The sequence below is a fragment of the Macaca fascicularis genome, chromosome 9 (assembly GCF_037993035.2).
Source record: "Macaca fascicularis isolate 582-1 chromosome 9, T2T-MFA8v1.1".
Classification (NCBI taxonomy): domain Eukaryota; kingdom Metazoa; phylum Chordata; class Mammalia; order Primates; family Cercopithecidae; genus Macaca; species Macaca fascicularis.
In genome coordinates this window covers 213799-241380 of record NC_088383.1, presented here as the reverse complement: position 1 = coordinate 241380, position 27582 = coordinate 213799, and the positions used below count along the sequence as shown (strand labels likewise).

Here is a 27582-nt window from a genome sequence, read left to right as displayed (position 1 = left end):
ACCCAGGTACCTCCCCTGAGGCATCTGGAACTTGAGCATTACAAGCAGCCTTTGGTTTCTGAGGCACCCGAGAGTGGGGACTCCCAACTCCCCAAGTCTAAGAAGGCCTCAGCGATAAGGAAAACTGGTCAAAAAGTCATCCCTGCCGGCTCCCTGTACCACGGGCTCCTCCCTGCCCGCCCTCAGCCACGTGCTTACAAGATCTCACTTCCTCTCTGTCCCGCAAAGCCTGACTCCTGATTCCAGCCCTGCCGCTTACTGGGATGTGGCCATGGACGTCAACTGCACCTGTAAGGGGAGAAGCTGGTCAGGATACAGGATCCTGGCCATCCTGGCAGTGCTCAAGCTGATACTGTAACTTTGTAGTGAGTTACTTAATGCAAAGGTTTAACTTTGAAAAATTTAGATACGTGTATTCTAAAAGGGAAATTCTGAACGTAGAACACAGGCCACACCCTCACACTGATGTTGTCTGGCCAGCACTTTTTTGTTTGCCTTTTCAATAGACGTTTTTAAAAGCAGTTTTCGGTTCATAGCAAAATCAAGAGGAAAGTACAGAGAGTCCTCACATATCCTTTCCCAGCACAGGCACAGCCTCCATCATTCTCCTGCCCTCACCAGACCCGCATCAACACGGCACCACCACCCACAGTCCACAGCTCACACGAGGACTCGGCCTGCTGCTGCTCACTCTGTGGGTTTCACAGACGTGGAACGGCATGGATCCCCCATGAAAGCCCCACCTGGAGTTGCTGCCCCACCCTTCACACCCCCTATGCTCCTCTCATTCATCTCTCCCCTCCCCAACCCCCTGACAGCCGCTGATTGTTTTAGTTTCCACAGCTTTGCCTTTTCCAGACTGTGCTGTGGTTGGACTCAGACAGCAGGCAGCCTTTCCAGATTGGAGTCTCACTTAGCAACATGCGTTTATGATCCTTCTGTGTCTTTTCATGGCTTAGGGGTCCAGTTCTTTTTAGTGCTGAATAATATCCCAGTATCTGACATACCACAGTTTATCCATTCACCTACTGAAGGGCATCTCGGTTGCTTTCTAGTTTTGGCAATTATAAAGCTGCTGTCAATGTCTGTGTGCACATTTCCGCATGGAAGTAAACTTTCAGCTCCTCCGAGTAAACGTCCAGGACTGTGATTGCTCCTGTGGTCGGAGAGCTTAGTTCCAAGGAAAACCGCCATGCTGCCTCCCACAGGAGCTGCCCCACTTCCCCCAGCGATGAGTGAGGGTCCTGATGCCCACACACCCACCAGCACGCGGCAGTGTCGGAGTTCGTGTTTTGGCCAGGCCGATGGGTGCACAGTGACGCCTCACCCTATGACATAAGACGCGGGCCATCTTTCCACGTGTAGATTTGCCATCTGTGTATCTTCTTTGTTGGGGTATCTGTCCAGGTCTTTGGTCCATTTTTAATCAGGTTGTTCATTTTCTTGTTGAGTTTTGAGAGTTCCTTGCACGGTTTGGATAACAGCCTTTCTCAGATGAGTCTTTTACAGATGCGTTCTCCCCGTCTGTGGCCTCCCCTCTCATGCTCCTGAGACACTGTTTTTTATTTTAAAAAACACTTCTGACAGAAGATGGACCTCCCAGCCCACCACGGTTCTCAGTTTGGCTGTGGTCACCACCCTCCCAGCCATGGTTCCCACCTTTTCACGATCTGCTGGTCCTATGGGCATCAACCCATACCAAGTCCCTAACATATCTCCAATGACTGCAACGTCAAAGCCGGCAGTTTGCAGGTAGGAAGGAGCTGATGGAGGCCGGAGCAGAATGTGAAGGCCAGCGGATTCATCTCTCGGGGACCGGCAGGCCTCTCAAATATCCCCCTGGGTCACCTCCCAAATGAAGTACCTGCTTTGGCCGCGAGCAGGAAGCAGGACCTGGCCCAGATCTCAGCATATTTGACCTGGCACGGCATTTACAGGTGAGCCTCCATAACCGGAAACTCGACTCTCTGGGGAGAATGCATTTTCATTATCAAGGCTTTTAGACTTTTAATTAAGAAACCAAAGAGCAGTGACTGGAGTGAGGATGCAGGGACTCTGGGTGACCCACACGCTCGTTTCCACCTGGCACGAAGGACCCTGGAGTGAGGGTGCAGTGCCTGCTCTGAGTCACCAGCACACTCATCATTTCTACATAAAGAACCCTGTGAGCCTGTCCCAGGACTTTTTAGCCTAGACCTAAAAATTCAGAGCTCAGGAAACCTTCATCATTTTAGGAACCTGAGGGGTGGGCCAGGGGGATCTCACAGAGTGTGGTGCTGTCTATGGGGTCAGCAAAGTACAGCTGGGGCTTCCCGCAAGCACTTCAGGGAGGCCGTGCACTGGCCCGAGGCTGGTTCCGCCTCCTATCCTCGGTTCTCATGCCCAGCCGTGAGGGGAGCCCCCCGCTTCAGGAGCGGTCCCTGGCTCCAGGCCCTAACGTCCATGTCCAGGCCCCTGGTAGGGCAGCTTCTACCCCAGGGAGGCTGGGACTGGAGACAGCCTGGAGCTCTAGGCAATCCTGGCAACCACATGTTTCCCGAAGTGGCTGCAGACAAACTCCTGCTTCCAAAACCTGGCACGGGCTGTGTGAGGCCTGGAACGCGGGAGGCGCGTTTCGCAGGGTCCCTGCTCACATACAAAAGCAAGGCTAAGAGCAGATAAATTATTTAATTACCCTCTCATGGTTATCAAGTCAAGTCATAGTCTCTTAGACCTATGTGTGACTAGAAGTATACACATTATGGAAGTGTATATAAATGTGAATACAGATATGCTTATTTTCCTTTTATATACCTTACATATATGTGTATACGTGCATATGTATAAAACATGGAAGAAAAAACCATACTTAAGATTTCAAATCTCACTCACAAAGATCTCAGAAGCAAATTATTATTCTTTAACAAAGATGTAACATTTTACATTCTTACAAACAAAACGTTCTCTATTAGCATTTTATTTTAAAAACTAAGAATGCATTGCACTCTCTGTTTCAATTTTTAACTCAGCTCACAAAGGCCCCTGTACAAAGACCTCCGTGCCACCGCAAGGATGGCGGTGGTCACACCTGTGTCCATTTATCCTCTCTACATCTAGCTCCTCTCCCTGAGGCAACAGCACCTCCGAAGTCACAGCCTGGCCTCCCATCTCTCCCCCGTCCCGGGCTTTTTGGCATGTTGCTCTGCTGCACACACTTCAGCAAACACTGCTGATTAGCCAGAATCACACAGAAATCTCTTAACCTTGATTCTGGCTGCTTTTGTAATTTGTAATATCTGTACTTCTGGTGTGATTTGAGAAACAACAAATTTTAAAATTAGAGAAGATGTGGTTTTTATTCTCTCCTTTCTACTTGCAACCTTGAAAATTCAAGTAGCAGCAAGGGTTTGTTGAAAGTAACTTCCACCAAATAGAACCTATTACAAAGGTACTACAGGGTGTCAAATAACCACATAGATGTAAAATAGAGATGCAGACACAGATATAAAATCCAATGGTTAAACCAAATTGAGAAATGCTTGCCAGTTTGATAGGACTTCTAAAACTTGACATAAATGTTGGCTGAGGGATACAAGATGCTATGAGATGAGTGAGATGCTTGGCCTAGAACCACAGGCTCTCTCCTCTTTACAGCAGAAAATCCATAAGGAAGTCAAATCTGAAAGAACCAGGTACCATTGAATGGCATACTCAGCCATCCTTCCCTATTCCTGGGCCAGCTGCGGTGAGTGCAGCCAGTCGTTCACCAACATCCATCATCCATCCTCCAGGCCATGGCTACACTTTACTCCCAGGCTCCCTGTCATTATGTAGATTAGGTAAATCAGGGCCACTCTCACCTTAAGCCTCCCCTGCCAGCATGGCAATCGCCCAGTCCCAACCACAGCAAGGACAGCCATGTCCCTGGGAATGCAGAGCAGGGGTCGGGAAGAAACCTGGATCTCTGAATACCTCATGGAGCAGTCACCAGCCTGGAACATCCTCCCTGACGGCTTTGCAAGAGAGAAGAACTCCTTGGTTCCTCAAGCTACAATACTGCAGAGTCTCAGGTCACAGCATCCTTATCTACCCTCGTCAGGAACCGTTCATGCTCATCAAGACATGAGAACAAAACTGCAGTGGCACAGTCACACTCGACACAGACCACCTGCTACTCACATTCATCGTATTAACACCAAAAGGCCACCTTGGTGGATATCCTGGATGTGGACACTCGGCGGCTTTTTGCTGGAGACGCGCTTTGTGCATTTATCGCACGACCATCTTGACCTCAGGAGGAGCTGTGCAGATGGCAGCTGTGCACGTCACAGGGAGTCTCACTTGCTGGACTCTCAGCCAGCGCCCACTATCAGTGCCCGCAGAGTCCTCTCCTCCGGGAGCACGTGCTTGGACGCCACAGTGGCCTGTGGATCCACACAACAGCACTGTGTGCCCCAGGAGCTTAGAAAGTACCACTGCATCAATGCCTCCACAGGTGAGGCCGGGGGCAGAAGCCAACCTCAAGCAGTTACGGTCCTCCGTGGGGCTGGCGTCCAGGCAGGAAGGCGGCTCAGCGGCTCTCCTCTCACTGTGGAACTTCCTAGGTCCCCACATGAACAGAACCTAAATAACACGCAACAAACAACAGGAACGAGAACACGACCAACAGCTTCTGAGATGAGCAAGCTGGGCTGATCATGAGACACCTGACGGGGACGGTGCCGGAGACCCTCCCAGTGACCTGTGTGGACAGCGCTGCCAGCATCTCCCTAAAACCAGCCCAAGTCAAGTTAGACTTGAGGCTTTCCAGGAGTGGATAGATCCCTTCAATCCCACAGTCTGAACCTTCCAGGCCGTGTCTCATGGCCCTCATCTCACATATGGGAACCCGGACGCTGCACCACAGACGTGGCCCCAAGCCCTCGTTCCTTCTTCAACACCACACACCAGTACAGTGAACACTTAGGATCTGGGCATTCACATAAAATACTGCTTAACTAAAACTTCTGATTTAGAATATGTTTAATTCCTACTCACAGAGCTGAAAGTGTTCTGTCCTAGGAGGCGGTAGCTGTAACTAAGCATGAGAGAAGAAGGGATCAGAGTGGTGCCAAGTATTAAAGATTCCTCTAAATCTATTCACCAGGTTGCCATGCTATTGTCACCTGCTTCATTTTCTGTCCTTAAAAGACAAAATAGTTACTTTTCAAAATAGACAACCTGTTTTACTGATGCTTAGCTATAAAGTGGCGAGCTACGTATCCAAAAGGGAGATATGGGAAAACAGAAAATGTCCACAAGCGATCGGGGTTGGGGGGCAGTTGCAGCAGCACCTGGCTCTGTTGCGTTGTGAGCCAGCCACGTGGGCTGGACAGCTCACTTAGCCACTGAAATTACATCATCTAAGATTTTGTTTCAGTTACTTTGATAAATTCTCCCTCTTGCTATGAAGAGTAAGGTTTGTTTTTTTTGTTTTTGTTTTTGTTTTTTTTGACTTGGAGTCTCGCTATGTCACCCAGTCCAGAGTGCAGTATTACAATCACGGCTCATCGCGGCCTTGACCTTCTGCCTCAAGCAATCCTCCCGCCTCAACCTTCCAAGTAGTTGGGACCCAAAGGCGAGTTTGATTTCTTTGCTAACGAATTCCTAATTCACCTCGCAGTGGGCCTGTCAAGGCCATATGCCCGGACATCCACCTTGCCGACCGTCCATGTGGTCTCTAAGGTGGATGCACTCCGGTTGCCTGGGCTCTGCACGCGATACTGAGTCTCCAAGTCTGCCGCTGTATAAGGGACTGACAGCCCCAAGCGTCTCGACGCGCCACCTTGAGCCGGGCTTTATTCCACAGGGCGACTCTGCTTCCCGTGATGAGATGCAGCACGTGAGCACAGATCAAAGGGTATCAGCAACTAACCCATTCCCCTGGTACTAAGCAGAGGACCAAGAGTTTAGTTCCTTACTTATTTGCTACGGGCTTGATTCAAAACAGCTTTCTGGAATCCTGGGGACAGACACCTCTAACTGGTGAGAATTCTGGCTTTAGTAACGGAAGGATCACCTAAAGCCCATTTTGTAACTGCTGTTCTCATCAGAATTTGAGGCCAAAGGGAAAAATAAAAGGGGGGCTAAGATCGTGACACCCCAGTTTGCACAAGGCCAACCAGCCTGCTTGAGGGGGTAAAAGGAATAGGATTTTTAAACTGCTGAGTTTTAAAAACGTGGCTGTAGGCTGGGCGCACTGGCTCACGTCTATAAGCCCAGCACTTTGGGAGGCCGAGGTGGGAGGATTGCTTGAGGCCAGGAGTTCAAGACTGGCTTGAGTAACACAGCAATACCCTATCTCTTTAAAAAGAAAAAAAAAAAGTTATTAAAATAGTAATAAAAAGGTTAATACAATAAATTACTATGTCAACATGGCACCCCCTGCTGTCAGACGAGGTGCAATCTCTGTGGCTGTGAGGTCCGGAGAGAAATGTAACCGGCATCATAGGGAAGGTGGACCCCAAAGCCCCACAACATTACTCCTGTACAGTGTGTTAACCAGCATGAAGTCTCCTCCACAATCAGAAGCCTGGTGTAGAGGAACGCTGCCCACTGGACCTGGGTGGACTCCAGATGCCGGTCGACCAGACAGCCCCACCCTGGGACCCTGCCGGCAGCCCCGACTGGACAGAATGGCCTCATGAGTGTCCTTTCCTGCCACAGGCTGCAGACCCTGAACCAGTCCTGGCTGTGACTGAGGCTGCGCATAAACGTCTGCGCCCAACAGTTCACCTTTGTACATGACACGCCCAGTCCACCTCATTTCAAATGTTACACTTGCCCCAAGGCGAACATGGATGTTACAGGTTAACTCACTGCATGTGTGCTAGACTTTCCCTGTAAGTGTTCAGACATTGTACGAACCGGATGAACAAACCCCACTTTCCCTGTAAACGTTCAGACATTCCTTGAGCCCGATGAACACACACAGCCAACAAACCCCGGAACGTGTAATGCCGCGGCCTCCTCCCCTCCTGAGGGGCGTGTGCTTACAGCTCCCCCAAGACCACATTTCCCAAAGCACAGAGTGTTACTCTGAAAATAAAACCTCCTTTTTCCTTCCTCTGTACATCTCGTGGTCGTGTTAACAACTATTGCTACAAATGCAGAGAAACGGGGTATCATCCGTGCTGGTCACCGAATTCCTAGCACCAAAGCTTCAAGGCCCCCCAGTCTGAAGGAAGCTTCTATCACCCTAAAGCCAACTCTGGAGACGAAGGCCAAGCTGGGGAAAGGCTGTGTCTCTGCAAATCCACGCCACGGGGCCCTCTGCAGTTGTGTGTAAGGAACTCTTGGTCTGTCCTGGGGTTTGGGGAAATCAGGATGCAAGCAGATACCGTACGCTCTGCCACGGGACCGTGAAGTCTGCGGAACCTCAGAGGAACACGGAGACAAACGGTGGCACGATTCTCACAGGCCGAGCCTCGATGGGCGCCCGTGTCAAGAACACAGACACGCCGGGAGGGGCAGCCGATGCAGGCAACGCCTGCAACTCCAGCAAGCAACAGCGTCTGAGTGTGGGGGTCTCTGGCCAGGCTCCACCACAACTGCCATATTCTGTGACAAAATGTTAAAAATAGGTTTTAACTAGTTATAACTCTAACTTGTTTTACACATAAACAGAACACAGGGTACCAACAGGCTCCAAAATACTTTGCCTAGAACCAAGTCTAGAATGCAGATGGATGCTGCTCCGAGTGTGAGGAGTCCCCTTGTAGTGCCATAAATCCTAGATCTAGGTGACTAAGTGCTCTTCCTAAACCAGACGGCACCATGAGGCTCTGAGGGCACCCTCTGTCCCCAGGCCAGTCCATCAGGCCCTGCAGAAGCTTCTAGAGTAAGAGCCTGTGGATTTGTATTGGACGGATGTAAACCAGGCAAAGTCACAGGGGCTCGTCCTGGAAGCCTATCCATTTACCCACTCATGCCGTGGAGAGCCCTGCCCCCAACTCCACACCCGCAATCACGCTCAACCACAAGAACTGGCTTCTAAGCCCTCAAGCTACTCCCTCTCGACCCCAGACAGACGCTTCTCAAACCATGAGACCCAGAGTAGTCTTAACAGGTGGTCCCAGCAGAACTGGCCACTGCATTAATTGATATTTTGTGTGTGGGGGGGTGGTTGTTCTTCTGCCACTCAGGCACAGTGCACCATAAGTACAGTGGTGCTATCATGGTTCACTGCAGCCTCAACCTGCCAGGCTTGGGTCATCCTCCAGCCTTAGCTTCCCGAGTAGCTGGGACCACAGGTGTACATCACCTGTCCTATTTAATTTTTTGTAGAGTCAGGGTCTTGCTATGTTGCCCAGGCTGGTCTGGAATTCCTGGGCTCAAAAGTGAACTGCCCAACTCAGCCTCCCAAGGTGCTGGGATGACAGGTGTGAGCCACTATGCCCAGCCTAGAATTGGTTTTTCTTAAACCTGAGTTTGACACATGAACCCCACTTACATAGATATCAGCACACTCTCACAGCTCGAGAGTTTTCCTGAATCTCGATTCTGTCCGTTCAAGGTCAATATCTAAGAAAGAGTCAGAACTGACCCTCCCTCCGTGAAGCCTAAGAGCAAATGCAGCAGCATCTCAGTGTATGAGGAGACAAAGTAAGAAGGGTGGAAAATACACACTGAAATTCTAGTGCTAGAATCATAATCACCAACACTTTAAGAGGGAATCTGCTTTCCAAAATATGTAGCTGCTGGATTAACTTCAAAGTCACCAGATTCCACAGGCAGTAGCTCACAGGGGCACAGCTTTCTAAGGCCGCACAGCCCGGGACAGCGTAACAGCCTCAGGGCAAAGCAAACTAAACAAAGGCTTGGTTCTCTCAAGGACGAAGGTGCTCAAGTGTTTCCAGATATTCTTCTTCTTCTAAGTAAGTTAGATGCCTCCTACAACACTGTTTAGAGTGCCAGTGTATTCAGAAACATGAAGTTGAAAATACATCTCAGGACCCCAAAATCACTAAGGTAAAGGGACGTCAAGGTGAGGAAGAGCTTAGACCAAACCTGCCTCCCATGCTCTTCCTAACAGAGACAGCTACTGGGGGTGGGGGGAAAAGCCACGTACCTCCCTCACAACCGATCCACAAGGAAATTCCTCATGGACAGAGGACAGAACTCAAAGTCACCATCTGCACACGGAGATAAATGCGGATCTGACTGCTTCCTCTGGAAAGATGCACCAGAAATGCATTTGTCTGATCTACCTGTGACCTGGAAATCCCTCCCCGCTTCGAGCCGTCCATCCTTCCTAGACTGAACCAACGTACGTCTCACATGTATTGATGTCTCACGTCTCCCTAAAATGTGTAAGACCAAGTTGTGCCCCAAACACCTTGGACACATGTCCAGGACCTCCTGAGGCTGCCGCAGTGTGTCCTCAACCCCTCCTAAGGCTGTGTCTATAACCTTGGGAAAATGAACTCTCTATGGATCGAGGACTGTCGCAGAGATCCTTCTGGTTTACAGGAAGCATTCTCTCCTGCGAGTATATCAATGAAATCATGTGGAATTACAAAATGCCACTTTAGTAAAAGCCAAAGGAATTAGGGTTCTATGTGCTTCAAAAAAAAAAAAAAAGTAACGTTCTATTTGTCAATGGACCATGAAGCCCACACCCCCTTTTGCAGTGAAGATGTCAAATGGGACGAGAGGCCCCTCCTGAGGATGCTACCCTCTGACCCCACTTCCCAGAGTCCAGTTTCCTGCTGCTCAGGGAACAGCAACCCCAGCTTCACGGGGCTCAGGCCTCCAAACCCAACTCCCACCCATGCTGGAGAATCACCCCAGGGACTAGCTAAGTGGCAGGTGCAACTCTCACCTCACCCCCTTAAAGGGGAAAAGGCACCTTCCCGCTCCTCTTCCTGCTGGTGGGAACAGGGGCAGGAGCTGGAGGATCAGGAGTCGGGCGGCAGAACGGAAGCAGCCTGGGTCCCTGCTAGTCAGAGTTGGCAAATGCCAACCATCCCCGACATTCACTTTGCAAATAAATCCTTCTCTTTTGTCAGGTCCCTGGTTATAAGTTTGCACCCATAACTTAAAAAGAAAAAAAAAACTCAGATTAAAAAATCGGTGTTTGGCTGACAATATTTCAATTATCTTGGGGCCTTGGGTCAAATGATGGCAAAACAGGAAACTGAACGCTGTTATTCAGGAAACTACCTTCCAGCGCCGTCTACCCTCCCAGGCTGTCACCTTATGGTTGTTTGTCTGCTAGATGATTAACAAAACTGTTCTGAAAACCTAGGTGTACAGAACAGACAAGAAGTCAGCTTGGGTTGAGGGGAAGCAGGATAAGACCCCCTTCCCCGCAGGATGGTGGAAGAGAAGGAACCTTCAGCACCTGGGTTTTCAGGATGCTGGATCTCTGAGAGCATCTCTCACAGCTCAAGTACAGCCAGACCCTCCTCTGACACAGCCTGTTCAGGCGAAGGTGGGCACCTGCCCTAGAGACCCACAGCCCTGTGCGGGGCTCAGCTGGAGCTGAACTTGCCTCCCTTGGTAAGAGTCAGGGCCAGGGGTGGGGAGAGGAGAGAAGCAGCAGGCCTGAGGGCCACTGTGGAAACTCCATGCCACGGTAACTCTCGTCTGATGTGCTCCGGCCAAAGCCACGCTTCTCGGAGGGAGTTTCCCTTCACACATCCGGAAATCATCAACGTCTAGTCTCCCCACAGAACAAATCCTTCCCTAGGAGGCAGACGCTTGGCTGTAACACGGGGTAATGAGGGGCGCGCCTTCGTGCCCACTCTGTAGTGTTTCCTGTTACCTATTTTACCTTAAGCTACAAATGATTCCCGTTTACACGGGACACAGTGACACAGACAGCAAAACACATGAGATTCAGTGTGATCCCACACCCGTCACTGCTGACCTCAAGTGCTTTGTTCGTTTTGCTTCTAGAGTTTGTATTCTCTCCCGGGGTTCCAGGCCTGTGGATTCAACCAACCATAGATCAACATATTTTTTAATGTGTTTGTACTAAGCATTCAGACTTTATTATTCATTAAACAACTACTCGCATGGAATGTCCATGGTATAGCTGTTACGAGCAACCCTGACATGACTATCTGCAGGAGGATGTGCATATGTCATATGCAAACACGATGCCATTTTATTGCAGGGACCTCAACGCCCAAAGACCTTGGATTCCATAGGCAGTCCTGCAGCCCACCCTCATGGGCACTGTGGAATGGCTATAATAGAAAATATGGAGGTTTTAAACAGTTATGTACTAAATCTAATCTTTTGTTAAGAAATTAATGTGTATCACTTGTATTATTTGGAAGTCCTTCCTGGCCCAGAGACTTGACATGTTCTTATCTTTTTGTCCACGGATCTAGCCATTCCAGTAAGCTTGTTGAACACAAATCAATTTTACAATTAAATTCTTACAAGAATCACACTCAATCTGTAAGCTGCTTTGGTTTTTAAAGTGAAATAACCAATAGTTTTGCCAACCTGCTATATCATAGAATAACAGGATAAAGCAGCCCCATGGCATGCAAAAACATGGGGTTTCAAAGCTAACCAGTATAAAACACGTTACAAACCCCTAAATATGAAAACGTTTTACACCAAAACAGATATTCCAGAAAAAAACAAGATGTTCAAAAAAGCCCTTTGCAGAACAGCACTTTCCCCTTCATTTTTCACACGGTTTCCTGAAGCTTGTGTTTGGTGATGACCATGAACCAGAAGTAGCGTCCGCTGCAACTACTGTTACGGCAACACAGAATATTAAGGGGGGAAAAAAAAAAAAAAAAAAGGCCGGGCGCGGTGGCTCAAGCCTGTAATCCCAGCACTTTGGGAGGCCAAGACGGGCGGATCACGAGGTCAGGAGATCGAGACCATCCTGGCTAACACGGTGAAACCCCATCTCTACTAAAAAATACAAAAAAAAAAAACAAAAAAACCTAACCGGGCGAGGTGGCGGGCGCCTGTAGTCCCAGCTACTCGGGAGGCTGAGGCAGGAGAATGGCGTAAACCCAGGAGGCGGAGCTTGCAGTGAGCTGAGATCCGGCCACTGCACCCCAGCCTGGGCGACAGAGCGAGACTCCCTCTCAAAAAAAAAAAAAAAAAGGACACAGCATATTTCCTATTGATGAGAACAGGTAGAGTGTTATAAAATGAGTGTGTCCTAAAGTCAACAATGTTCAAATTCTAGGTCTCCCACAGACACTAGACGGTAACCGCCAAAGCTTATGTACCTGGCAACGTTCAAGGAGACCAAGTTCAGAGCTGTCACAATGCAGCACCATCCTCACGCGATTATCTCAGACAGGTTTGAGGGCAAGTGCCCCCGTCACAGTGGGAAAGCTGCCCAGCCCAGCACTTCCTGAGATCACAGACCTTCGCCTTCCCACGTCTTCAATAGTTCCTTTACACCGGGAACCACACAACAAAACCTAAAACACTTCCTCAAATCTCAAGACAGTCTTTAGAGCTCTTTTCCTTGCCCCTTCTCTTACTGAAAAAGCTTATTTTGTAAGCAACCTGTAGTGCTTACCAGAGCTGGGGCGGGAGGAGAGCTAGTGTTTGGTAGACCGAGTTTCAAGCGTGGGGAGACCAGAAAGTTCTGGAGATGGATGGCGGTGATCGCAGCACGACAGTGTGAACACACTTAATGCCACAAAACCATACACTTAAAAATAGAGTGCTGTGTAACTTTACCACAATCAAAAAACTGAGAAAAGTCATCTATAATTACTGTCTCCAATATCTTCCATCCTGTAAGTTACATTTGCTTTCGGCAATCCTCAGAGCAATCATGAAAAACTAATACCCTGTCGTCTCTGAAACGCAAAGTCGTTCAAGGGCTTTGGTTATAGGAAAGTAGCTGGAAAGCAAAGCGTCCGTTAGGCACAGCAGCCGTGATAGGACAAACACACGGTAGGAAGGTGGTGGTCATGCTACACACAGATGGGAAGGGTGTGGGGAGCCACAACACCTGATGCTTGGGAGGCACCTGGGCAGGAGCTGAGAATGTACCAAACACGTTCGATCATGCAACATTCACGGACCCCGAGTCCAGCCACCACCGCTGACATCCACTGTGGCTGGGGTGTCCTCCCAGCCTGTGATGGCTCGCTCCTTCGGTTAACTGCCTTGAATCTACTGGTTCCTCTCCTCATGGGCCTCTTTCCTGTCGTCTTCCTGTCATTTTTCTGTCAGCAAACACATTTCCTGTCATTTTCCTGAACTGACATGACATTTCCTGTCATTTTCCTGAACTGACATGACATTTCCTGTCATTTTCCTGAACTGACATGTCATTTCCTGTCATTTTCCTGTCAGCAAGCACATGCGTCCAGCCTGACCTTGTTGATGTGCTCTAGCGGCCCTGGACTCGAGCCGCACTGTTCCATCAGTGTGGCATTCGCGAGTTACCTCCTGGGAAATGCCAGGTGATGGTAACATCAACCAGGAGGCACAGCTGAGAAGCAGAACGCATGGTGCAGTGCCCAGAACGTCACGTCCTTGAACAGACGCTCCGTATCTTCTCCTCTCCTGCCAGAGCTTCACTGTAGGAAGGCGGCCATTCCTCCAGTGCTGCTACTTCCAACACCGGGGAAAGCAAGCTTCAGAAATGAACGGTGTCAAAGAGGGAGGACCCACCAGCAGGGCTACCGGCAGCCAGACAACCGCAGCCCCAGCATTCCCCAGCCACCATGACTGACAGCCCAGGCTCCAGAAATGCACGGCTTCAACCTTAGGAGTAAAAACCCTCCCAATCCAACTATTATTTTCAACAATGGGATTGAGGAATGAGGTGTTCTAACCCTGCCTCTCTCGACAGCACAGATCATCAGATCCCAGTTCTTATAGGATTGGGGAGTGGGGTGGGGTGGGGTGGGGTGGTTCCTAACCCTGCCCGCCTTCATAGAAAAGAACTTGGATATGATGACCTGTGCTAGATTAGCACTTTGCTTCTGCCATATGCAGTCATCCTCAGCACCAGGAAAAGTCAGAATCGTTGAGTGATGACACCAATACCAACACACGCCGTTCTGCGGCTCTGGTAACTGGCTGCACAGATACAACCCGATAGTGGTGAGGTCTAAAGACATCACCAGTCTTCCCAAGGATTGTGTTCCTGAATATTTTGCGTTTGGAATAACGGTCTTCTTTGCCAGGGCTGAGCCATGCTTCCCTCTCGCCTGTCCTCTGCCTTCACCAGCTTCGTGTGCGCTTCCGGACAAGTGTTTGTGCAGGTGCTATCACTTATTTCCACAGCGAGAATATACACAGACACCACACAGAAATGGGCAACCCCGTTAGGAGCTGTGCAGGGAGATCTAACTCATCCCATGTGCCAAATTCCTGTTGCCATGGAAATTAAAACTAACTAAACTAACGTTGCTATGATCTCATCTCTTACTGTACCACTAAAGATCATCTGGGTAAGAGGAATGTGCCTCTGCATAGCATTCAGCTCACATTTACATGTCGGTTTTTCCTGAATATGGTTATGTGAGATAGAAATCAGTAAGATGGGGTGTAACATACAGTATAGGATCGTTGTGTCTCCTAGCCTCAAACACTTCAAGATCCTCAGAAAATGAAGTTTAACTCTGGGGACGTGAGTTACATAGTAACTTGTTTTGGATACTATCATATCAACACCAAATAACTTCTTGAATTCCTTTTTAAATTGAAAAGCAATTTACAAAGCACAAAAGCCCCAATATTAAAGAATACAATTCAGTCTTTTTAGCATATTCTAAAAGCTGCACATCAACCACTAGTATGTAATTCCGGGACTTTTTCACCACAGGCCAAAGAAACCTTGAACCCATTAAGAGTCAGCACCTGGCTCCTTCCTTCTACCAGCCCCTGGCAATCACCAGCCAACTTCCTTTTCTCTGGATTTGCCCATTCTGGACACCTGTTGTGAGGAGAATCGTACAGTGCATGACCTTTGGTGTGACCTTCGGTGCTGACATCTTTCACGTCTAAGGTGAGTGGAATCTCAGTGAGTGACCGGTTGACAGACACCTGGACTGTTTCTACTACTATGAATAATGCTGCTGTGAAGATTCAGGCATGACATACTTTTTGGAAAAATGTTTTCAGTTTTCTTGAGCATATGGCTAGGAGTGAAATTGCTGGGTCGTACGGTGATTTCATGCTTTTCTGAGGAACTGTCAGACTTTTCCAAATCAACTGCACCATTTTACTTCCCCTCCCACTAGCAATATATCAAGATTTCAGTTTTCCCCAATTCACCAACATGTCACTGTCCAATACTGGGGTTTTACCCACCCATCACGGTGGTTGTGAAGTGTTATTTCACGGTGGTTTTGATTTCCATTTCTAAGATGACGAATTCTGCTAAACATCTCATGTGCTTTTTAAGGCATTTGTATGTCTTTCTTTGGAGAATGTCTATTCAAATCCTTTGTCCATTTTTAAATTGGATTTTTATTAAGAGTTTTTGAATATATTCTTGATATCAGGTCCTTATCGTGATAATGTATCCTGTTCTGTGGGTTGTCTTTTTACTTTAATAGTATCCTCTGAATTGAACATTTTTAATTTTGATACCGTCTTTTTCCCTTCAGTTGCTTGTTATAGCTCTAGACGTCTCAGCCAAGGAAACATTGCCTAATCCAACCTAACAGTTTCTCCAGGATTCTCCCCTAAAGGTGTTATGAGCTGAACTGTCCCCCTCCCCCAAGATTCCATGTTAAAGTCACAACCCCAGAAACCCAAAATGTCACTGTATTTACATACAGGGCCTTTAACTTGGCAATTTAGGTCCCCTAAGATCTTAAAAGTAGGCCCTGATCCAGTATGACTGGTGTTCTTTTAAGAGAATTTAGACACAGTCCTCAGTGCTGCATACACGTAAGAGAAACCTGTGAGGACACAGAGAAGAAGCTGTCTACACAGCATGGGGTGAGGCCCCAGAGAATCCAACCCTGCCCTCACCTTGATCCCAGGCTTCCAGTCTCCAGAAAAAAGGAAATAAGATGCTATTGTCTAAGTCGCACGGTCTGTGGTGTCCGTTATGGTACCCAGCAGACTGACAGAATGGGTCTCAGTCAGCTCCTTACATTGGAACCATGTTGAGCTTTGCATGTAGGGTGAGGAAGGGTCCAGTCCATCCTTTTCTATGTGGATACCCCAGTTGTCCCAGCACCATTGAGTTGTGAAAGGAAAAAAGTAAAGCAACCCTTGCTGTCCTCTCTCCATCAACAGATTAGAAGATACACTGAAGAATCATGGACAATTTTGTCGGTTTAAGCCAGTGGTTTTCAAACTTTTTGGTCTCAGGAACCCTTTGCACTTTATTAAAGAGCACAAAAAAGTTTTCTCATCAGGCCGGGAGTGGTGGCTGCTCATGCCTGTAATCCCAGCACTTTGGGAGGCAGAGACAGGTGGATCACTTGAGGTCAGGAGTTCGAGACCAGCCTGGCCAACATGGTGAAACACCGTCTCTACTAAAAATACAAAAATTAACCTGGCATGGTGCTGAACACCTGTAGTACCAGCTACTAGGGAGGCTGAGGCAGGAGAATCGCTTGAACTCAGGAGGCAGAGGTTGAAGTGAGCTGAGGTCACACTACCGCACTCCGGCCTGCGTGGCAGAGCAAGACTCCGTCTCAAAAAAAAAAAAAAAAAAAAAAAAAGAACATAATTTAGTTTCTTTTACAAGGATAAAGTCATTACATCTTAACACAGTCTTAAAGAAGAAACCATTTTCCAAAATAAGCAGCAGCGTGGCAACAGTTTGTGCTACTGTGAAAACACCTAACATCTCTGCACCTCAGACAGCAGGATTCTCATGCCTGCATCTGCGTTCAGTGGGCTGCAGAGCCATGGCTGAAGTTTATGAAGAAAGTCCGACCCCATACTGATATACAATTAGGAAGCAGTATTTTCATTGTGTTTTCAGATCATTTTAGGTATTCTCTGCTGCCAAATGTAACAAGTGGCACTTCCGTACAGGCTGTCTGCAACACAGAGTCTGTGCTCTGGTCGACGGGCCTTTCTGCCCCAATTCCTTCTAAGTCGACTGGTCCGTCTTGCACTTGAATGGCTTTTACCAGCACACGATTTTGTAATCACACATTGGTTAGAAAATACTGGTTCAGAGTTATGAGCGGCTTCCACATTTCATTATATGTCCAAAAAAAAAAAAAAAAAAAAAAAAAAAAAAAAACCCACATCAGTATCACCATTGATCACATGAGAAAGTGGTGGACACAAGATTTTTATGTTTTAATATTCGCTGGAAAGCTCAAATGTCTATCATTGGGAAAAATGTAAGGTACTTTCCTTGAGATGAAAGTCATTTTGTTCATTTTTCAGGCCACACCTGCAAATACCTCCATCTGAAGTGGCATCTTTTGTAAGTCATTCTTTATATAAAGGCGGCCGTTAGTGGAACAAGTGGTTCTGCAGGTTCATAGTTCAGAGGCACCAGTGCTCTCCCAAGAGATAACCATAAAATCCGCAGAAGACGCACCTGTGCGCACTTCCTGTTTCTCACTCAGAACATTCCAGAAGGAACCCTGAATCCCAATGCCACAGCGGGACTGAAGTTTGCTCTCACCCACACAATAAACCCAGGGAGCTCCCCCAGCCCCCACCCCGAGGCCACAGCCTTGGTCCTCTATCTGGTCTAGGGGGGCTCCTGCAGCTCCAGCCTAACAGGGAACAGAAGGCACCCACATGTCACAAAGCCCTCCCAAGGCCCAGCGAGCACTTCTGCTTATGTGCCAGCCAAGTGCGTTTGACAATTCTACAGCCAGCTGTACGGCAGGTAGCGAGGTACCCAGCAAATACTCAGGGCTCACGTTACTAAGGAAGGTGCACAGCGAGGTACCCAGCAAGTACTCAAGGCTCACGTTATGGAGGAGGAAACCAGGCAGATAGTGAGGTACCCAGCAGGGTTCACGTTACCCAGGAGGAAAGGAGGGTAGAGACAAGGGGGCTGGAACAGTCTGTCATAACCTTTAGCATTTACAAGGCTCGCTGAAGATTATCCGATTTGATCGTCACAACAGCTCACAAGATAGGCAGAGGCAAGACTATTTTCACTTCATAAAAAGAGATCCCGAGAACTGATGATGACCACGTGCTCTTCCCACAGGCTCCCAGAAATCCTCCTCAAATCATCTCTCAGTTGTATACATGTGATAATATCTCAGTCACGTCCCCTCTCTGCAGGGGAATTTTACTGCCGCCCTGCTGTTCCTTCGCACCGCTGCCCTCTCCTGCATTTCAGCCATGCCCACCATCCATGGGGAGTCTGCACCACCCCACCCCCGCTGCTGCTGATGGCTTGGGTCACGCTTACCTTTCATTTCCACCTACAGGGACCTGTTCTTCCTTCAAATGCAGCTCAAACTCACTCATTGTGTGAAGCCTTTCTGTCATGTGTAAAATCAGTCTGTGGAACGCTTCATTTAGGAGGTGCTTATGTTGCCTCATTGGCTGTGATCAGGACCAAATTCTGAGCAAACCAGGTGGTCCCCTCTCCCCATCTCTGCTCCAGTGCACTTAAAACAAGGATTCCTGGAAGCATCTTTTTAGTCCAATTCATGCATGAGTCTGCCCCACACACTGCAGAAAAGCCCTGGTGGTCGGTGGTCAGGGCTCAGGGCCCCCCAGGTAGGTAAGGAGAGCTTAGTGCCCTCTCTGGAGTTGTCGCTCAGAGACCCACGGCTGGAAGGGAAGAAACTTGCATCCTGTGAAACATCTAGGCCCCGAGACCCACTCAGGAGTGGAAAACGGGGAAGGAGCCTTGAACAGACCCTCGGGAGGGCAGACAGTGGGAGCCACGGAGGCCACCAGGAAGGAGGGAGGCAGGCAGTGAGGCCACAGGTGATGTGGCCGGGAGGGAGGTGTTGTGACCAGAGGTGAGGTGGTGGGCGGATGACACGGCGTGGTGTGGGGAGGAGATGTGGCCAGGGCAATGTGGCCAGGGAAGAAGACACAGCTGGAAGGAAGCGACAAGAGGGGTCTCCAGGCCCCAGACTGTGCCTGATTTATAGATGACATTTTACTTAAGATGTTATATCTAACTTTAAAGAAAAGTAGCAATTTCGACCCTTGTGTACATTTAAAGCACGGTACAAATTGAGCACATTTCCCAAACCAAAGAACAGGGCATTGAAGAAAAAATTCATTTAAGATCAGAAATAAAGAGATCCTACAGCTCTTCCAGTCCAATCCTCACCCTAACGTGAATGGGGGGAAAAGGAAGTAGATTCTAGTCAGTCAGCATTAAAGGCAAAACCGATCCACTTTACTTTCTAGACAGAAAACAAGAAGCTCATCAAGGAATCCCTACAAACAGTACCTTTAGTAGTTCCCGAAATGCAAAATTCACCTACAAATTAAATCAACTGCTAAGTGTGTATAGAGTAATTTTTTTCATTATTGCCTTCCTCATCTGCAGGGGCTTTTTTAGACCTTGTTTCCCCTTAATTGCCTCCAACACCCAGGAAATTTAAACCCCACAAGTAAACTGTGTCTCGATTCATGCCCAGCGTCCTTTGGAGCAGACAGTCCGTTGCTCTAAGACGTTCTTGTCACCTAAGCACCGAGTACAGCCTGAGAACGCACAACACGCACTCACACAAACTCAGACAGTCAACAGGTGAGATACGGCACATGAGGAGGAAGACAAGATAAATGAGCTTCACTGACACCCCAGATCCGACAAGAAATGACACACGCAGCCTGCTCTGGTGCAGGTGACTCCTGGAAAACAGCCAAGGACAGCATTTGGAGAAGCAGCACCGCAGGCCAGGAGGGTCTGGGGGCTTAAGAAGGGAGGGGCGCCCCGACCAGGTACTGGGGGATTCAGAAGGGAGGGGTGCCCCGACCAGGTGCTGGGGCTTCAGAGGGGATTGGTGCCCCGATCACTTCCTGGGGGCTTCAGAGGCAAGGGGTACCCTGACCACGTGCTGGGACTTCAGACGAGAAGGCACCCCGACCGGGTCCTGGGGGCAGCAGGACAAGCCCAGGGTTCCGTCGTCACTTTTCACTCCCTACTCCCGAATCTCGCCCTGAAGTTGCAGCCAGTCCAGATATTCATTTACCCATAAAATTAAGTATCTGTGAGTAACACAAGCCACTAATCCACACAGATCTGAGTCTACAGATACCTCCCAGAGACGCCACCATCCCTTCTGGTAGAAGAACAGCCCAGGGGCCCACGCTGCTAGGAAGGGAGACTGTCTCCAGCCTGACGCTGCAGAGTCCTCAACACAAAGTCTACCTTCTGGAACCATGCCGTCTCCTACAGAGGCAACTAGGGGCATGTAGGGTTTTTTAAAATCTTTTTTTTTCTTAAGACAGAGTCTCCCTCTGTCACCCAGGCTGGAGTGCAGTGGCTCGATCTCGGCTTGCTGCAACCTCTGCCTCTCGAGTTCAAGTGATTCTTCTGCCTCGGCCTCCCGAGTAGCTGGAATTACAGGCGCCTGTCACCGCGCCAGACTATTTTATTTGTATTTTTAAGTACAGATGGGATTTCACCTTGTTGGCCAGGCTGGTCTTGAACACCTGACCTCACATGATCCACCCGCCTCGACCTCCCAAACTGCTGGGAATACACGAATGAGCCACGGTGCCCGGGCCATATAGCTATTTAAATTTGACTAAAATTAAATAAAATTAGAAGTTCTCATTTACACTTCAAGCATTCAGTTACCCACAGGCGGCCACTGACCAGAGGCTGGTAGAGATGTCACACTCCACACTGCAGAAGGATCTAGGGACGAAATGGCTCTAAGATCATCTCAGAATCTTTATGTTGAAGCTACTGAAGTTTTACTCTGATTATTATAGACATCAGCATTCTCCCACTTAAAAATGTCAGTGCTATTGCAATGATCAGATCTGTGACTTCCCATCAGCTCTTCTCTTCCTGGATAGATAACTGTAGAGCATCTGCACTCTGCCTCCACACTAAGGGGTAGTAGAAGGCTCCGTGTAAAATCAGGGGGAGAAAAAAAAAATGAATCCCTAGTCCGCCTCCCCCCCTACGATTTTGTGAAACTCCTCTTAATATGCAGAATAACTGCCAGAGTTGCAATAAAGAAGCATCCCTTGACCAGGAAGCAGCAGGGAAGCAAGAGGAGGGAGATGCAAAGACCCTCCGTTCCCTCTGGGACCCCAGGCCCAGCCAGGACTGAGAAGGGCCGCACAGCCCGGCAGACCCGCACACCTGATGCGAACCATACACACGGCTTCCCTGGGCCTCGGTCCCCTGCTCTGCCCTCACTGGCCACTGTGGCTCTGGGTAGAGGCAGCTCCCTGAGCCCCAACACCCACAGCCAGTCCCCTCCTTGCAGGTCTCAGCTGTGCTCTCACTGCCTCCCTGACGCTTCTCATCATCCGCGTACCGTGTCCACTCTACCCCACAGCCCTTGCTACCGCCCACCCCACCACGGAGCCAAGCACACAGCAGGTGCCCAAGATGCCCCAGTGGGCGGGCATGCCAGCGTAGGGCTTGGAGTTCCAAGGGCCTCGTCCCGCATACCACCACAAACGCCACGGAGGCTGTGGAAGGGGTCCAGGTTTCAGGCCTGTACTCAGCTTCTCCTGGCCCCCGAGGCCAAGAACCTAGCAAGGGAGCGCAGCCGGAAGCAGGGTCCCAAACCCCCTTCATGCTCCTCAAGAGGAAGGGGGCTTCGGGGCACAACCCCACGAGCGTCTTCCTCCTGCCAGGCTGCCTGTCACAGCCCCGACACCTTCACAGCAGGGAAACCCACTCCTGTGAGGAGAAAACCACCAAGTACAACAGGAGCCACGTCCCCCGCAGCGTCTGCTGAGCCCAATAGCGACAGCAGCAGCCGGGCCCCCACTCAGCACACACCGACTCCGAACCCGCCACGCACACCACAAGGCCGACCATCTTGAAGCTCAGCTTCCACTCGTCAGGGCCCTCTTCCAGGAGAGCTCGGCATGTCTATCTTCCCTGGGATCACAGAAAGGAGTGGGACCCAACCCCGAGTGTGCACAAAGTTAAGCTCCCACTAGCTGTGCAGACAACCTCCCTGGCCCTGGACTGAGAAGGGGCCAAGCGCAAACAGCCATATTTTGCCCGCACAGGTACGGAATTCCGTCAGCTCTCTCAATGAAGTCGTGACAGGTCAACTCCAGGCTCCTCAGTGCTCTGGGGTTCACCTCGGGCCACTGCACCTTTGAAACGTGGCTGTGGACTCCTCTAGGGTGCTCACTTTCACGGCCCATTTCATTCAGACACTGCAGGCCCCTACCGTGATGTCAATACCCAGGACACCCCTGCTGGCATCCTCTGAGATGCTGCTGCAGCTGCAGCTGCAGCTGCAGCTGCTGTGATCTGAGAACAGCCCTGCACAGGCATCAAAGGGAGGACTTCTCAAGTCTCCTCCAGGGGCAGTGACTACCGCTTTGAAAGACGTTGCACTGAATCCTGGGTGAGCCTGGCTTGGTCCGCAATCTAGTCCGGGTTGCTGGGGAGACACACTCTGTTGTAATTGACAGAGGCTGTGGGTGGCAGCTCTACCAAGACTGATAATTGCAACTAGTCTGAGATTTACTATCCATACTTTCTATTTGATGTTTCAAAGGAAAGCATCGTGAAGTTCCAGTAGCAAGGAATTTTCTACAATCTATCACATTAAGATACAGCAGAAATGTAGCTAAAATGTTCATAGGGTCTATGCAGAGGAAGAGATGGGTCTATTTCAGGAAAAGTGCTTGCTGGCTTTTTAGAAACATAGTGAAATCCCTGACAAGTAAAAGGTTGTTTATACTTTTTCTTTGGAACAGAGGGAAAGTTCTTTCTTATTATTTGAATACATTAGCTATATTTAAGTGTTCTGGTAGACTGAGTATTAAATATTCAAAAGGAAGTAATTCTGTTCGGTCTATTTCATTCTTTAAATGTAGCTTTCAAAAACTGACAAATACCTGGCCGGGTGCAGTGGCTCACGCCTGTAATCCCAGCACTTTGGGAGGCCGAGGCTGGTGGATCACGAGGTCAGGAGATTGAGACCATCCTGGCTAACACGGTGAAGCCCTGACTCTACTAAAAACGCAAAAAATTAGCCTGGTGTGTTGGCGGACACCTGTGGCCCCAGCTACTCGAGAGACTGAGGCAGGAGAATGGCGTGAACCTGGGAGGTGGAGCTTGCACTGAGCCGAGATCACACCACTGCACTCCAGCCTAGGCGACAGAGCAAGACTCCATCTCAAAAAAGAAAAAAATAAATAAAAAGTGGAAAACACCCCATATCTGCCCTGGCTCCGGCTATCTCCATGGAGTGGACAGAGCTTGAGAAAAGCTCACTGTGGAGGCGTAGAAGGCCAGGCCAGGCCAGGCCGGGCCGGGCCGGGCCTTTGCTCAGCAGATGAGCAAGAGGGTCAGCCACCCTAGTGAAGAAGCCCATGTTTGCTATGTTACTGATGATACCCACATAAATTTCTATTTGCCTCCCACACAGGCCTGGGATCTATGTTTGAGCAAGCGACTCATACCAACAGTCCCTCCATGCCATCATTTCCCTGACCTCCCCCAGAAAAGCCAGGCCAGGCAGCGTCCCCACACGGGCACTGGGGCCCAGGAAGATCCTGGTCCTGCCCCTCTTCTCTCTCGTCCCTGCAGCACCCTGGCTTGCTGTGGAAGCCCAGCAGTGCTGGCTGAACCCACGTTCACCTGGGGCATTCAGGAGAAGCCTCTGTGCAGAAATCAACTGGGAAGTAGGATTGTGTGTGCTGGCAGGTCACTCGAATGGATTTGCAGAACTCAGTTTTCAACACAGGTGCGCCACCAAGTCCCTCAAGCCCTTTGTGAGCCTAGAGCCACAGAGCCATTTGCGGCATTCTCACAATCTCTAACAACCCTGCACAGAGGCCCTGTTTTTCCAAAGGACCATATAATTTTCCGTGTAGACAAAGTTTGACATAATGAAATAAAGTGAAGTCACCACTTCTATTTTCTATTAATCCATTCATTCAAACAAGTATCTCTTGAGTATGTGCATCGAATACTGTGGAATTAGGATTTAGTCCATGCCTTCAAGAAATATACATCACAGAAGAAAAGGTATAGCTTGTAACTAACAGTGCTGAACAGGCAAGAAATAAACATCATAGAAGGAAAGGTAGAGCTTGTAACTAACGTCATAGAAGGAAAGGTGTAGCTTATAACTAACAGTGGTGAACAGGACAGAATTTCACAGGCTCATCAGGAGCCACCGAGGAGGAAGCCATGATTCACATCCACCTGCAGTAGATAAATGTTTCCCGGATAAAGTAACTTTTCTACAGTGATATCTGCTCCTTATTGTTTAATCCTGCTCGATAGGGTATTAAATTACCACTTTATGTGCTGCTTATATAAAATACATCATTGTCAGGGGAGGTTATAAAATAATACTTCACACAAGCTTGGGCTGTGAATGGTGTGAGGCAATGAGACGATGTGTTCCCCGTGTTCTCGAGACGCAGAAGGGTCAAGACCCTGCTTCCCTTCTCCTCCCCACCGCCCTGTTCCCAGATGAGGGGTGGAGGCAATGCCGCCGGGCAGTCCTAGAGCTGGCTCCAGGGCCAGGACAGCACGCCCAGACTCTCTGTGCCCCATGTGATAAATACAGACTATGGGGCAATCACCAATTTACCTGGCAGTGGGGAGAGTCCTTCGTCAAAAGCCTGTGCTTCCAGGAGCCAGGACAAAGCAGGAGCCCCTAGGAAAACAGTTCCGGGTGCTCCTGAAACCTGGGCAGAGTCACAGTCTGGCAGGAAGCACCAGTGATGCAGGTGTGCCCAAGACTGGGAGGATGGCCAGATGCCTGGAGACCAGACCGGCCTGCAGGAGATGACCACCTCTCTCTGGTTCATTAGAGACAGACAGTCTGGGCTTCACTTTTGTATGTGGAGTCTCACAGTACAGAAATATCACAAAGGGATTAGACTTCGTATACCCCAATTTTTTTAATTAAAAAAACACAATTATTTCAACTAATTCTAAATCCAACAAAGAAAAATAAATAAGTATATAAACGCATACATCCAAAATGTAAACCACAATCTCTTTACCCATAGGAGACCCAAAATTTAGTTTACCTTTTCTTCAGTATTATCACTTTTTTTTTAAGCCATTACTGAGGTGTCTCCTCACCGCCCCATGAGGAGGTTCATGGGCTCTTCAGGGCTCTTTGCTGTTTCATCGTTTTTTAGATTTAAGGGCAGGATCATTTTCCCACACTTGCTTGCTTCCCTGATCACCAATTTTTCACAAGGACATCATTGTGCCTCAGAAAACCTAGTAACTGAACTTCATTAAAAGTGAAAACAATAAGGACGTGTTGGCTGCTATGACAGCATCCTCAGTCACCGAATCTCCCTGGGGGACCACACACACCCCCAATCTCCTTGGAACCCCAGCATGCAGGTATCGCTGTGGCGGACAGGACTGACCTACCCTGGGGGGGCATGAAAGCAAAGAGAAGAGAAAGCAGGTGACTCATTTAGGAAACTTCGGTGATTCTCTCGAGTCACGTTTCTCAAGGTGTCAGGGGAGAGCCACATGCAGGGAACCTCCTTGGCCTGGCAGGTGGCAGACTCCTGGGACCCTCCTCAGACACGTTAATCAGAGAATCTAAAGGCGGGTAGACTCTGAAAAGTATCTGTAAAGGAAGGACTTAGCTCTGCTGTGACCCCACTACACATGGGGTCACGCAGGATGCTGCTTCCGGCGTCCAGTCTCCATTTCACTCTCCTGGGAGGAACACCCGTCAAGTCACAGAGCACGGTCTTCAGCGAACACCTTCCTGCGCGACCTCCACTGTCTCCCAGCCCTGCAGGAGTAGCCGCCGAGTAGGGGAAACAAGTCTTTGCTCCTGACCCGGCCACCTTGACGCTGGGCATAAAGACCAGCACTGCTACGTCTCTGGGGAAAGGAGCGGCCCTGGGCAGGAATGCACTTGGCAGCCCCGGGGAGTGGCCAGGTGTGGACGACCAGGCCTCTGCCCGCAGACACGTCAGCACGGCATCCTGGAGCAGAACTTCCAGCCCAGCTGAGCCTACAGATGGCTGCAGCCCTGGACAGCATCTTCACAGTGACCCGGGGGACTGGGCCAGAGCCGCTCAGCAGGGCTGCCCTGAATTTCCAACCTGAAAAAGCTGCACAGTCGTACGTGTATGTTGCCTTAAGCCCCTAGGTTTTGGGGTCACTTGTCACACAGCGACAGACAGTGGATGTGCACGGACTCCCAAGGCCACGATGGCCTCTGCCGGCCTCACCCGGGCTGTCTCATCTGTTCCCGTGACATCACGTTTCTCAGAGCCAAAGGCTGCCAGGGCCCCCTCTTTTCTTCACGACGTCGTTACAAGCTCACGATACAAACTGAAAATACCCAATATGTAAAATACAACGTATGACGCAATACAGGGTGAACGCGCAGGCACATACACAGGAGAAACAGGCGCATGCGCGAAACAGGTGTATGAACACAGGAACAGGTGTACACGCATGAAAGAGGTGAACGTGTGAAGGTGTACACGCGTCAAACACGTGTGCATATACACATGAAAGCACCAGACATGAAGGGCTGTCTTTGGGAGCCTGGTTTTTAGACATCTCCCTCACCCTTTTACATCTGCACGATCACAAACACAGCACACCACAGTACTGAGGGGGAAGCCCCAGCTTCTCATGGGGGCACATGAGGCTTTTTATTTATGCCACAGGTTGCATCACTACATCCTAGAACTGCAAGGCCCCCCACTGCCAGGACTGAGTCAGGTCCACCCTGTGCTCCAAGGACCAGGCCGCCTGCCAGCCCATACGGACCTGCCCCTCAGATGGTGCAGCTGCTTCTAAAACAGAGGCTCAGCCCCACCCAGAGACCTGCAGTACCTGTTATTAAATCAAGGCTTGGCTGTGGGTAAACGTGAAGATTTTTATTAAACATGACTCTGGAACATTCAAAGGACCATAACTGAATGCTCCTTTCACAGCCACGGCGTGTCCAGACGCTCATGGAGAAGGCCACGGCGTGGGAACCCACGGAGCCCCGACAAAGCAGACTCGGAGCTGAGTGGCGCAGTTAGCACCGATTTTGTTTGACACTTGCCTTTTATATTCAGATTAAAATAAAAAACAAGACGCAAAAGTAGCTCACATTCTATTTCAATTCTCTATTTTTGTAGTAACTGGGCCCCTTTCCCTCTGCTTTCCCAGCCAAGCGATAAATAGGCCCAGCTGGGATTTGTCAAAGTCTGGACCTCTGTTGTAGAGTAAGTGAGGAGGGTAGGGAGGGGAGCAGGAGTGGTGAGGAGGATTGGGGGATAGGGAGGGACAGAGGAAAGGAGAGAGAGAGAGAAACCCCCGAGGACTGGAGGCAGGAGGGATGCTCCCTGGCAGCCTCAGGTTCCCCATTCCAAGGTAACTGAGCTGGCATCACGCACGCGGTACCGTCATATGACTTGGCTGACACACGCCAGAATGACAACAAAATGCTTGAGGAGAAGACTAAGCACCAGCATCTTCAGATTAAGGTAGTGTCCCGGTTTCACGCTTGCCTTGTATGACATTGTATAAATTGTAAAGATAACACA

The 27582-nt window shown here is 49.4% G+C and overlaps 2 long non-coding RNA genes across 15 annotated transcripts in view; one reads left to right on the top strand and one right to left on the bottom strand.

Moving 5' to 3' along the window:
* The window catches only part of LOC135964982 (uncharacterized), a 144124-nt gene that overhangs the window by 54355 nt on the left and 62187 nt on the right, over positions 1-27582 (bottom strand). The window lies entirely within an intron of this gene.
* Positions 8-27140, top strand: LOC135964983 (uncharacterized). Of its 9 annotated transcripts, XR_012417312.1 has the most exons (4): positions 9074-14977; positions 17335-17374; positions 20124-20297; positions 23627-27140. It is a non-coding gene; the product is annotated as an uncharacterized lncRNA (long non-coding RNA). The 9 variants fall into 9 exon arrangements; XR_012417311.1 differs by lacking the exons at positions 17335-17374; positions 20124-20297 and adding an exon at positions 8-1937 and having other exon boundaries at positions 14795-14977; positions 22912-27140; XR_012417313.1 differs by lacking the exons at positions 17335-17374; positions 20124-20297 and having other exon boundaries at positions 9074-13735; positions 14795-14977; positions 22912-27140.